The 9,510-nt window shown below is 35.5% G+C and overlaps 1 pseudogene; it reads right to left on the minus strand.

Moving 5' to 3' along the window:
- Window positions 1–7,056: 7,056 nt before the first annotated feature.
- LOC138144053 (SKA complex subunit 1 pseudogene) lies at window positions 7,057–7,801 on the minus strand (annotated as a pseudogene).
- Between the last annotated feature and the right edge of the window lie 1,709 nt (window positions 7,802–9,510).

A 9,510-nucleotide genomic window follows, 5' to 3' on the forward strand; every position in this document is an offset into this window, starting at 1 on the left:
TTTGCCATCTTCTTGTTTTTCCCCTTAAGGTGGGGGTGTGATAGTAATGGCAATTAAAGATTCCCCTGTATTGGCTTGGTTTTCAAACTGATTGTGTTAAAACCCAGAGCTTGTTAATCCCACCTGTGGAGTGGACTTGTTGATGTGAAAAGAAAGTCCTGAACTGGGAGGAGCTGGTGACATAGATTTGCAGAGACAGGAGAGAGAGGCAGAAGGACCTTTTTGGAAGCAGCACCCTCGTGGAGGCAGAGAGAGAGACTGAGAAGGATTGCTGGGGCCACTTTGAATCGCTCTGGACTTTTGAGACCTGCCCCCTGAGCTGCCAAGGACTGAGGAGACATGGCTGTTTTGCTGGTACTTTGTCTGTCTGTTTTGATGTTGTTTTGCCAGATTTGTCCACTGGTGAAAGACAGTCCTGTTGTTGAAGAAGTCCTGGAACCTGGCTTTTGGTTAAGAAGCCCTGAGACTGTCCTGCAGACAGAGAGTGAATACTGTCTACTGGTGAAGGAGGGGTCTGGAGACTGTCCTGCAGACAGAATGAATACTGTCCATTGGGTATTAAGTGCTATGTTTAAACTTGATGTAACTCTGGGGTAGATTCAATTGAGATCCAGGGGTGGGGAACTTTTGACCTTTTGGTGCTCTGTGATTGACAAATGAAGGCACTTTACTTATGTTTGGAAACTAATCTCCATTTGAGAAGAGGGGCTTTGTGGTGGACTAAATGAAGGTATAGCCTAGGGGTGGAGAAGTATTTAGACCAGGGACTTTGTAATTGATTGAATGATTGGAAGGTCCTGGGGTGGGGTAGTCCTTGGAGATTATTTAATCACACTTAGTAAATGCTGTATTTTGAATGATGTCATGTTTTGACCTTCTCTGTTCTTGGTTTGTCACTGAATAAAATGGAGAGCACCTATGCTGGTATTTTGAACCTTGGGAAGTTGCCTTTCCTTGGCATTACAGTACAGGGGGTACTACATCTTTTCTCTCCCACTCCATGCCCCTTCTTGTTTTCTTCTCTTCCTTTTGTCATATTATCATAACTATTCAAATTTGTGTAAGAACTATGAGCTTTTGGGGTTCTACATGCATGTTCATTTCTCTTGCAATAAACCTGGTTTTCACATAAATATCCTTTCATTGTGTTTGCCTGTTGACAATGCTAATTTTTTTTTTTTTTTGTGAATGCCATGTGAAAAGTGAAATGTCATTCCAAAATGAAAAGAATATATACTCCTTTCTACTCCCATTCAATTTTCTCTTGAGGTCAATCATGTCTAACTTTTCTAAGATGCAGTTCATCTCCTTAAATTCTTTCTTTATGGTAAGATTTATCTAGCTTTGAGAGAGAGTAGTTGAGATCCCCCAGTAGGATAGTTTTACTGTCTATTCTCTCCTGTAATTTAACTTCTTTAAGAATTTGGATGTTATGCCATTTGGTGCATATATGTTTAATATTGATATTACTTCATTGTCTATTGTGCCTTTTAGCCAGATGTAGTTTTCCTGTTTATCTCTTTCATCATGATTATTTTAATATTTGCATTGAGATTATGATCACTACCCCTGCCTTTTTACCTTAGTTGAAACATAATAGCTTCTATTTTAACTCCTTATTTTCATTTCAAGTATTTCAAACATTGCAAGTACATTTCTTATGAACAACTATTGTAAGATAAGTTCTAGTGGTCTTGATATGACCATGAGAGTCTCCTCTTAAGAGAAGCTATATTTCATAGATTCTATATAGGGAAACCATTACTGCAAGATTAGGCCATGGAAAAACACTGACAATAATATATTAAGGTTAATATATTAAATATTACCAATTCTCAGTTTGTCTTGTCTTCATCCTGCACCTTTGAATCTCAAAAATCCCATGTGTCTTAAACTTTGTTATGCAAATTATTCAGCTCCAAGAGGTCACCAAGATCAATGTTTAAGACTCTCAGAAGAGTGACCTGTTTCTCTTGTGCCTTTGCTTTGATTCCTTTGGCTACTGCTGCTTAAGACTCTAACTCTTCCACTGCCAAAGCCTATTTTTTATGAGACTTACTATAATTCAGTAAAACTTTCCAGAAGACTCTCTTTCCAGAAATCAGGTCATGCACTTAAAACCAATTCAGACCTTATGAAGATAGCCTCATAAACAATAGACCTATAAGAAAAAAGAAAACAACAAAAACAAAAACATCAACTTAGATCACTCATACATAGCTTATCTGAAAGAATTTTTGTCTTCATATATCACTTATCCTTTCTATTTATCCCAAACCATTGAGAAAACATGTGATATTGTGTAAAACTCATCATACAAACAAATATATAACTGTGGGCAATGGGATGATAAAACTAAGAATTAATTTGCATAATTGAATAAGATATGATGTTGATGCCAAACTATACACGTATATGTGTGTATTTATTTATTAAAAAATACTGTTTATCTGCCCTGGTTATAGGAGCTTGTTACAAAAGGAAAAAAAGGGGAACTTAGTTATAACAATATCAGTATCAAAATCATCCCTTCAAGGGCACAGACTAACTTGACATAAGCTTTAGAGTGGAAAACTTCATCTTTTTTTTTTTTTAAATCAAGTAAGAGTTATAGTTAAACTTTATTTTAGAATAGCCAATTCCACATTATTCACAAGGTATAACCAAGCTCAGAATTAATCAACCAGATGGGAAAATTTTGCTTTTAAAAAGAAAAATAGTACAATGGGGAAATTGCAACGAGAGGATCCCACCATGACATGTACAAATTTGTTTCCTCAATTTTCCCAGGTATGGATGTCCATCTGTTGGTTCTCAAGTTGCAGTCCTTTTGAACAGCACATGATATTTTCCTTGAATGATGTATTATTGACTTACTGATAATTTAGTAATACCTCAAATCAATATTCAGAAGAATCTCAAATTATAGTGTCAAGAAATTTTACCTCTAATAGCAAGTTTCACTAATTACATCTTAAAGTTAAGTGCAGTAATTATTATTTTTCTTTTGTTGCAGCAATAAAAGTTAATAATAAAAAGTTTACTAAACCTTTCAAAATATTCAATATTCTTCTTAAACCAAAATATACCCAATTAAATAAATAATAGCTTTATAACACTATGCCAATAGTTTCTAATAATTCAGATAATTTCACAGCATCCAGATCCAAAAATGAGTTGTTTGTTTGTTTATGATACAATTGCATAATACTCTTGATGACATTTCTTATACAATAGTTTCCCCAAATTCACAATACTGGAAATATTCAGAAACAACAATAATGCCTATAGCATTATGGATTTAATACATGAAAAAAGAAAAACTTATCAAAGAACATAAATTCAGCTGAATGCATCCCCAAATTATCTTACACAGACAATCACTTATTTCAGATTATCAGTTTTGGCACTGTTCTGATTGCATTCAAAACCAGTACAATAATTTTGATCCACTTGTACTACAAAAAAAAAAAAACAAAAAAAACCAAACAAACTTTTTTTCCCTTTTGTTTAAACCTTTTGGACTTCACTAATAGTATATGCAAACTAACTTTAGTTTCATTTTTTCCCTTTTGTTTTCTGTAAAAATCACCTTCCTCCCTTGTACTAAGAACAATAAATCCGTCATTCCAAAGACAAAGAAGTTGCAAATGCTGTTTACATGTAACTTTAAAAAGTTATATTTTTATTTGTCCTTAAAAAGAAAACTGTGAAGTACTACCACACACACACACACACACACACACACACACACACACACATAACAAAAATCTATAACCCCATTTGGAAATGCACAGTAGAGAAATTGCATTTTAGTCACCCAGTCTTCCTCTTCCTTTCCCCTTCTCATGGTGCATACATTTTTAGATCATCTCAACATAATAAATATACTACTGTGTCCTCTGTTTATGTAGAGTCCTTCTAACTGTTCTAATAATGACAAAGTTCTTAAGAGTTACATGTATCATCTTTGCACATAGTAATCTAAAGTGTTTAGCCTCATTTGTTTCCTTAGGCTTTCCCCTTTCAGGTATACCTTTCATGGTTCTCTTGAGTACAGTATATTTGAAAGTCAGATTTCCTATTCACCTCTGGTCTTTTCATCAAGAAATCTTCAAGGGAGCTCACCTGGACCACAGTAGCCCTGAGCCCTGAGCCTTATCCCCCAGCTGAGCCCATGGTCCACTAACTGGCACCCACCATACCTGGCCGGCCAGCTGAAGGCCAAGTGGCTTTGGCCGGACCTGGACGAGATTCATCAGGACCTGCGGCACAACAGCACCACACGCGGCCCCATCCTGATGCCAAGCTGACCCTGACCTGCCCCGAGGTGGCCACCACAGTGGCCTAGCCTGCGCAGATACTTCATTGATACTGCCAGCCTGAAAAATCATTTGAAGTCCTGTAGCAGCAAGCACCCCGGCGTCCTCAGGGTTTGCCGCCCATACAGGTTCTTGGATCTGCATTGTTAAAGGAAAGCAACTCAAAATGGGTTAACAAGCTTACTTTAATCAGTCAGACATATATCGTTTACCTTGTTCAGGAGAAAAGGTCAGCACCTTGAACCTCCAAGCATACAGGCAGAATTATCAAGACAGAAACATCAAGTAGACAGATTTCCAAACTGTCCAACCATTACATCCATACCCAGTCAACATCTGGGTTTCCACATTCTGGGTTTTTCAAAGCCGGGGGACTCTCAACAATGGCTTCCCAGAATTCAGATCAAATCACAGAACACTTCTCAAAGTGAGTCCCAAAACAAAGCTACACAACAAGGCTTATATAGCCTTCTCCTGGCTCAGAAAATGTAACAACCTTATTGACTCACTGGCCAATCAAGAAGTATCTACTGAAAAACAAGCCTCCCACCCCAGACTCCAGATGCACTTTAGCCTAGGGGCAGGGAAGATCTTTAAAACTGCATTTCCATTACAAGTCCAAAGATCACAAATAAAAGATGAAGAAGCTGAAAATAGAACCCTACAGTCAGGAAGAATCAGAGTGGGAAGCAGGCATGGGCTCTTATGTGCCCCCCAAGTGTTGGCAGTGACCACAGAAGTATCCACCAAGATATCTGATATGGAGGTGACCTGCTGATGCTGTCCAAGGCAGAGGAAGCCACTGTTGGCTAGCCATGCTAGGCTGGGCTGGCTGGACTATATCTCTCCTCCAACACTCAGAGCAGAATCTCCTTACTATTCCCCAATAAAGGAGCTGAGCTGTAAAAAAAAAAAAAAAAAAAAAGCTTGAAGGTCCTCTATTTTGTTAAATATCCATTTCTTCACCTGAAACATTAAACTAAAATTTTCTGGGTAGGTTATTCTTAGCTGCAATCCTAAGTCCTTTACTTCTAGAATATCATATACTAAGCCCTGTCTCCCTTTAATGTGATAATTCCTAACTATAACCAAAGGGCTATAAAACTTTTGCATACTGTTTGATCCAGCAATAGCACTACTAGGTTTGTATCCGAAAGAGTTTATAAAAAAAGGGGAAAAAGACACTTGTACAATAATATTTATAGCAGCTCTTTTTGTGGTGGCAAAGGATTGGAAATTGAGGGGATGCCCATTAATTGGGGAATGACTGAACAAGTTATGGTATATGTAATAGGATACTATTGTTCCATAATAAATGATGAGCATACAGATTTCAGAAAAACCTGGAAAGATTGATGCTGAGTGAAGTGAGGAGAATCAAGACAACAATGTGCATAATAAGAGAAATATTATAGCATGAAAAACTTTGAAAGACTTACTTCTTGCCCTCATAGAGTGCCCAGGCTAATGACTGTAATCTTCTAAATGAGTTATCACTTGATAACTCAAATGTTCTTCTAACCATGAGAAATGGAACTTTAAACCAACCCCCAAGTCTTAAATCAATTGAACCTGGAGTCTTCTCTTCCTTCTGGTAGTATCCAGATTCCCCTTTTAATTCTCAAAGGTGCCAGTGTGTTCCTCAGTCTTGCTGTTAGCATGAGTACAGTACCAATAAGTGACCATACTAATCATACACCTACTTCTGCTGTGCCTCTGTGAGGGCCATACAGTGAGTGATTGCTAACCCTCCCAAAGGGATGAGTGAAAGCTGCTTGATTCCTACAAAGAATATTTCTACAATAATTTCCCTTTTTATTTGTCAGGTAAATTTTTGTAAGAGTTATACTTACACAAGTTAAATTATTATAATAAGTACTATACTATTTTTCACGTTTCATTTCCTGATTAAAAACTGTTTGTTCCTGTTTAAAAAAAAAATAGAAAGACAGTTCTTTTCAGGAATACAATGTTCTGAGACAATTCTAAAAAACTCATGATGGCAAATGCAATCCTCACCCAGAGGAAAAAAATGGAATCTGAATGGATATGGAAGCATACTATTCTCTCTCTCTCTCTCTCTCTCTCTCTCTCTCTCTCTGTCTCTTTCTGTATGTATTTTCATGTCTCTATCTCTCTGTCTCTGTGTTTCTCTCTCATTTTCTCTTTCTTGTGGTTTTCCTGTTTTGTTCTGATTCTTCTTTCACAACACGACTACTGTGGAAATGTATTTAATATGATTGTACATGTATAACCTGTATCAAATTGTTTGTTGTCTTAGGGAGGGAGAAAAATTTGAAACTCAAAATCTTATTAAAGTGAAAACTGAAAATTATAAATAATTAATTTGAAAAATGTGGTAGTTCCTAAATCTTGTGAAATCCCAACTGTGTTAGGCTACTTGAAGTATTTCTGTCTTTGCTCTGGGAGCTCAGAAATTTTGCTATAATATTTCTGGGAGTCTTTATTTTGAGAATTCTTTCAAGAGATGATCAGTGGGTTCTTTTACTTTCTGTTTTACCCTTTTGTTCTAGTATATTGGGGAAGTTTTCCTGGACAGTTTCTTGAAATATGATGTTTAGGCTCCTTCTTTGATCGTGACTTTTTTTTAAGTGTAGAACAAATTAAAGTTTTATTAAGTGAAGAACAAATTAAAGAAATTAATAAAAATACAGATTATGAAACCAGAAGTACAGAACATTCTATATGATACTGTCAATGAAAATATCAAAACCTAATAATTTATAAAGCAGTGCCTTAAAATGTTCAGTATCACATGAAACCACTTTCAAACTTTCAAATTTGTGAACTCTTTTTTTATCAGCTTCTACTATAAAGTATTGGCCATTGGTGTCCTTGGTTTCATTTTCAGTTAATTTGTGATACAGATTTCTGATAGAAAAATTCATAGGTTTTTTGTTTTTGTCTTTTTGCAAATACAGGCTTGTATACTTGGTAACCGCTGTCTTGTTAATTTCTTTAATACAATCATCAAATTGACAGTACATCAGGTAAGATTTCATATATGCTCAGACATTAACAAATTCATCAGAAGTTAGCAGTAAAATTTCTTTAATTGTTTTTTGCTCTTTTGGGGGCTTCTTTGTGTGTTCAGATGCTGTAATTTTAACTTGTTCAAGATTAACATTTGGTTCCACCAAACAGCTCTAAATTCCTTTGAGCAAATAGGGAGGAATACTTTCCTTAAGGTTATGTATTTTTTTTTTTTTTTTTTGTAATTTCCATCAAGGGATTCTTTTAACTCGCCAAGTGAATTCCTGATATGTTCTTAATATTGAACCTCCAGTTCCAGCTTGTTTAAAAGGTCATTTAGAAGATTCATTTCTTTTCTAATTTTACAAAATATAGTCGTTAATACTGGATTGTGTCCTATGTTTTTTTAATTGCAGAATATTCTTAACATGAGAAATATTTTCATTGATACGAGACTATAAGTCTTCCAGTTCTGCATCAGCCATCCTTTATGTTTCCTTGAGGGAAAATGCTATCTAGAGGTAAACACACATGTGTATGTTTCCCAGGTCATGCAGCATGGTTGGAGTTCTTGCACTGGAAATAGCTTACAAGGGAAACTAGCTACGAAACCAATTCAAACTTTTTTTTTTTTTTTAAGCAATCGGGGTTAAGTAACTTTCTCAAGGTTAAGTAACTTGCTCAAGGTTACACGGCCAGTTATTTCTGGGTGTGGTGCTGAGTGTCTGAGCCTGGGATTCGATCTCCAGGTCGTCCCAACACTGGAGCTGGTACTCTTACTCGCTGAGCCACCTGGCCGCCCCTAAGCAATTGGGGTTAAGTAACTTGCTCAAGGTTACACGGCCAGGTGTTTCTGGGTGGGTGCTAAGTGTCTGAGCCCAGGATTCGATCTCCAGGTCTTCTCAACACTGGAGCTGGTGCTCTTACTTGCTGTGCTACCTGGCCGCCCCCAATTCAAACTCTTGATTGTGAATTTTAAGCAGTCTGAAAATTCTTGGATTTATCTCTCCTAAATCAATTTTCCAGGTAAGTTTTTTTTTCCAATGAAATATTTCACATTTTCTTTTATATCCTTGTTATTTTGTCTTTGTTTTCTCGATGTATCATAAAATCTTTAGTTTCTTTTTCATCAAAGTCAAAAGGATGAAAAATATTTTCTTCAGTATTTTTGTGCCTCTTTTAATAAGCTACCACTTATCTTTTCATAATTTTCTTGCATTTTTTTATTTTCCCCCAATTTTTTGATCTTCTAGGAATTCTTATTGTGCTTATATACAATTCATTTTTTTTTCTTTGAAGTTTTTCTTATAGATGCCTCAATGTTGTGGTCTTCTCTTTAGTTTGTGTCCTGATCTACCCTGTCACCTTGTATTATTTTAAAGTTATTTGAGGAAGAATGTCTAATGAGGTAGAGTTCAATTCCATCCTGTTTTCTATCTTCTTGGCTCCATCCCTGGAAGTATCCCTTTCCAGATTTATTACACATCACTCTCCATCCCATATTTTATGGTTTATCCAAACTCATCTTCCTTATGTTCCTCACACTCATTGAAAAATAGAATCTAAATATTCAAACAAGAATTTGAAATTAATATATGATACCATCCATTAAGCAGAAGTATAAAAGAAAGATTAATGGATAGATACTGATAACTTTCTGTGTCATTTCAATCACAGACAATTTACTTTTGCTTGTTTTTCCATTGTGTTTGGTAAATATCTAGACACAGAAAACATGACTTGCTACAAAAGTATTATGTTTACACACTGGTATGAACTATTATGTGATTCTTAGATATTCATATCCTTCAATTAAAAATTCATATCTTTCAACCTAAAAAGAAGTTTACCTACTTAGCTGGCTACTATGATCAAATTAATGTAATAAATAATTATTACACATAATTAACATTATAAGTCCACCTTACCCCTCCAGAACATACATAGGGAATTTTGAACATAATGAAACATATTCAAGAACACTGATTGCACTGAAATATTGGAATTTCTATTTCAAAATTAATGATGCATCCTAATACATGGAGGCGAAACTATCAATTCAATCTATAATAATATTCAGAATAATGAGAGCAAGGATTTTTGTACCATTCTTTTTTTTGTACCATTCTTTATAATGCATAAGTGATACTTGAAATTACTTTACTTGAAATATTAAAAATATTATTTATTTCAT

Source organism: Petaurus breviceps, unplaced genomic scaffold (assembly GCF_028583685.1).
Source record: "Petaurus breviceps papuanus isolate PSGF00001 unplaced genomic scaffold, PetGlider_PUasm1.0 90683, whole genome shotgun sequence".
NCBI lineage: Eukaryota > Metazoa > Chordata > Mammalia > Diprotodontia > Petauridae > Petaurus > Petaurus breviceps.